Source organism: Aplysia californica, unplaced genomic scaffold, assembly GCF_000002075.1.
Source record: "Aplysia californica isolate F4 #8 unplaced genomic scaffold, AplCal3.0 scaffold00116, whole genome shotgun sequence".
In the NCBI taxonomy this organism is placed as follows: Eukaryota; Metazoa; Mollusca; class Gastropoda; order Aplysiida; family Aplysiidae; genus Aplysia; species Aplysia californica.
The window spans coordinates 1,422,194-1,426,530 of NW_004797386.1; the positions used below are offsets into that span (position 1 = coordinate 1,422,194).

Genomic DNA, 4,337 nt, shown 5'->3' on the forward strand with positions numbered 1-4,337 from the left:
CAGCATAAATGATGCTCCACAGAGGAAAAGAAAGGGTTTTTAGGAGTGGCAACAAATAAGCAAAAAGCTATCCGTGGATCAGGACAGGATCGGAATACGTAAAGGTTCAATGAAAATCCCAGCTAAGTTATTGAAACCAAACTGTGATTGCAAGAGCTGGACTCTGAAATGTAAAGGGCTCTCTGAAGTTGATAGACATTCCAATTTTGATTTAGTGTGGACCCTCTCATGGGATGACTAGTGGACCTCAGAGGAGGTATTCAGAGACTAAACAGATAGGGAATACCTTCAATAAACAATTTTAAAATGTGGCCATAAGGTGCCAGTGTGTTAAAAGATGTTCCTAAATTGAACTGGGTTGGATGAATGATTTGTAAGAAACTTAGAACCAATAATTATCAAAGCAACTCAGATATCTACAAAATATACAATTCTGCCAAGACCACGGGAGGCAGCCTCTCAACAGACCCGGCCTCGATGAAGGATTCAAGTAGAATAACCTGTCGCTGTTCATGTCAAAGATAGATATTATGTGCGACCTTTGCATCAGTCGTGAAGTTGACAATGTGCTGGAGGATCTTTGGAATGCTCACATTTTAGAAAAGGAGGCAGAGCGCAAAGAAAAGGAACGAGATAAATCTGAAGCCATCAAATCTCTCGCCAGTAATGAACCTAAAACGGCCGTACTTTCAATGGATCTTCAGCATCAGCCTTACATTACAAAACGAAACTCGCCGTTCATAACTTTACGCTATCGGGTGCTGCAACACGCCAGACTACTTTTTTACCTGTGTCGTGAAGCAGAAGGGGGACTTATGGCAAATGAGTTAGCTTCATGTCTATTGGATTTCCTGAAGGAAAAGCTTCCTGAAGGAGAAGGACTTCCAGAAAACCATTATCGACAGCGACAACTGTGGTTACTAATACAGAAATGCCACACTAGAAAATGTTTCTCTCAGCCTGTTTTCAACAACACATGGAAGCACAATTGAACAAAAACATTATATAAAATGACAAACACAAAATGGAAATTATTAGTGCGAACTCAACTATTAAGAGATCGCTTCGAAAAACACGCATCGAGGTCCCTCAAGACTACGTCCATTTCTTCATGATGGCAAGAGCAAAACAAGAAACTTATCAAAACAAATATTCGGATCTAGGAATACTCTAAGTGTGGAAGCTACGACAAGTCTATAAGACTAGGTAGAAAAACGGGTGATCCTATTGTCAGGTGTTTGAAGTACATCCCAGACATGAACATCCAGTTCAAGATACACCTCAAATATGAATGGGCTGCCGTTCCGAAGGCAGGACACAGAAACATAAAGTCCATCCTACCTCACCACTCTACACAAAACGTTTAAGTACAATCACCTACAGGTGTTTAAATCTGTTATTGCCAATATGCATCGTCACTTCATGACAATTTATGCCATTAACATTATTGGTTTTTCATTATGATTCAACATCTCTTATGAAAACCATCTGTAGTGCAAACAGAGACCATATTGCAGAGATTTATTATTAATTTGTGCATTTTAGTAAAACTGGAAGTAACCAGATCTAATCTTGGCAAATTATAGTGAAACAAATTGCATTAATTGCAATCCGTTTGAGGATTCAAACATAAATTCTGCAGGTAACACACATTTATTTGACTTCAGTTGGCCGGGAATCGAACTCCAAACCAATTGGTTTCGAATAAACATCTTTATCACTTTGTGGCGTTTCAAACAACAGACGAATACTTCAACCAAAATGAGCAGCGAGAAAACTCGCAACCCTCAAACTCTGTCCTGATGAAACCTCGCAACCCTCCCGCCGGCTGACTACGAGGTTTCATCACGACAAAAATGGAGTAATGAAACCTCGCATCCCACAGCGTAACCACATAAACAATAGAAAATGTATTTTTATGTACTAACCACGTTTCTAACGTGTTTTCATTTATCTGTACCAACTTTGGTTCACATGGGTCATTTTGTTCACGAGTAAATCAGTTTTTTGTCTCTCCTGTAAAATTTTCCTTTCTGGGGTTACGAGGTTTCATCACTCCACCAGCGATATATATATATATATAGATATATATCGAGAGCGAAACGTACAGCAAACGATTTTTTTCCCATCAACTACAAAGAGAATTTTCTTTCATAAAAATGGAACTATACATCTTTTCTCTCTTTTCGAAATAGTCAAAAGTCCCATGACGGGAAGAAAAGTCTTCAGCAAAATAATTCTTCGTTTGGTTGCTTCAGCTAACTTCAGCTCTTGCAACAATTTTCAAATGAGTTTTTCTCTAAACAATTTTTTGTTGCTGCAGATTTTGTTTTTTGTTCTGTCATTCTTTCGATTCTTCTTTCTTCTTTGTTGAAGGTTTCCTCTTACAAAATTAATTTAATTAAAGAATAAAGAAAAGAATGAATGGCTCTGTCGCTGCTAAGAATCTTTTCCGAACAGATCATCACCCGCGCGTTAGGTGTGTCACTGGAGTAGCAGTTTCAGTTTTCATGGAATGGCCCGAATACGTCGTTGCTATTACATGTATTTATTGTGACTGTGTGGTGAAATCAGGCGCTCGTCAAAATAATGAAAGTGAAGAAGCCGGCATTTTCCCGCAGGCTTTTCGGAATTTCCATCGAATTTTTGTTTTTGGGCTCAACGTCCATTTAGATGTATGATTGGATTGTATTGAAAAACCGCCAAACAAAGGCATAAAATATAAATTTTCTGTTTCCTAAGACTCTCAAGTTAAGGAAATAACTAAACCTTGGCGGCCAATTTTGGCGCTTATTTTATCTCTTAGACCAGGCAACCCCTACTCCTTCAATGGCAAACATCTTGACTTGTATTCAAGATCAATGAATATTTTTTTCATCAAAAAACGAGACAAATGAAGAACCTTTAAGATAATACCAATGCCTCCACAAGCAGAGACAGAAACAGAGAGAGACAGACAGAGACAGACAGAGACAGAGACAGACAGAGACCGAGACAGAGACAAACAGAGACAGAGACAGACAGAGACAGACAGAGACAGACAGAGACAGACAGAGACAGACAGAGACAGAGACAGACAGAGACCGAGACAGAGACAAACAGAGACAGAGACAGACAGAGACAGAAACAGACAGAGACAGACAGAGACAGAGACAGACAGAGACAGACAGAGACAGAGACAGAGACAGAGACAGAGACACACAGAGACAGAGACAGACAGAGACATATAGAGACAGACAGAGACAAACATATACAGAGACAGAGACAGACACAAATATATACAGAGACAGACATATACAGAGACAGACACAAATATATTACAGAGACAGAGACAGACATATACAGAGACAGAGACAGATACAAACATATACAGAGACAGAGACAAAGACAGTGACAGAGACAGAGGCAGAAAGAGACAGAGACAGAGACAGAGACAGACACAAACATATACAGAGACAAAGACAGAGACAGAGACAGAGACAGAGACAGAGACAGAGACAGAGACAGAGACAGACAGAGGGAACTCCCCGGGTCTAATAATAATCCGTCACTTATTATTCAGGCACGGCATGCACACACAGACAAGAGAGTTTTCCAGTACATAATGTACCACGACGCGGTGGAATCAGGCGCTCGTCAATTTTTGGAAGTGTGGCGTTATTGGTACCATTTTAAAACTTGTTCATTTGTCTTAATTTCGATGAAAACAATACCCATCTATCTTGAATAGAAGTTGAAATGTTTCTGATCGAAGGAAGTGGAGGTTACCTGGTCTCAGAGGTAAAATTTAATTAGCGAGAAAAAGGCCGCCAAAGTTTGGTGACTTCCAAATCTTGAGAGTCTTTTGAAACTGTAATTAATTAACATGTTTTGTGCCTTTAAATCACGATTTTCAGCAACTTCCATACAGCAATGTGTATAGGTATGTTGTTGTTGTTGTTGTTATCGATCTAGCAACAGCTGGGCTCTCGCCCTTCTGTCCAATGCCATGTAGTGATAAGTGCAGGTTTGCTGCAGTTGCTGTAAAGTTCCATAGAGTGTGTTGTCAATGTTAGGTCTCGGAGGGAGAAGGGTAGCTCTGATGTCATTTAGGGCTGTGCATTGGAACAGGTGTATAGGTATAAAAGGTGTTAACTAAAAAAAAAAAAGAAGCCAATTCTATAAAAATTGTACAACGTCCAGTAAAATGCTGGTTTCTTTGGTGTCATTATTTCACGAGCGCTTGCTTTCACAACGATGCCTCACTAATATTGTATTGCAAGACAAGATTGAACCTCTGGCGCACTCGAGCGAAACGGAAATACCAGCCTTATGTAGGTCACAGCAACCGCCCCCCC

The 4,337-nt window shown here is 39.8% G+C and overlaps 1 protein-coding gene across 1 annotated transcript in view; it reads right to left on the reverse strand.

The window, feature by feature from the left end:
* Positions 1-4,337, reverse strand: part of LOC101845460 — a 47,091-nt gene that overhangs the window by 40,715 nt on the left and 2,039 nt on the right. The window lies entirely within an intron of this gene.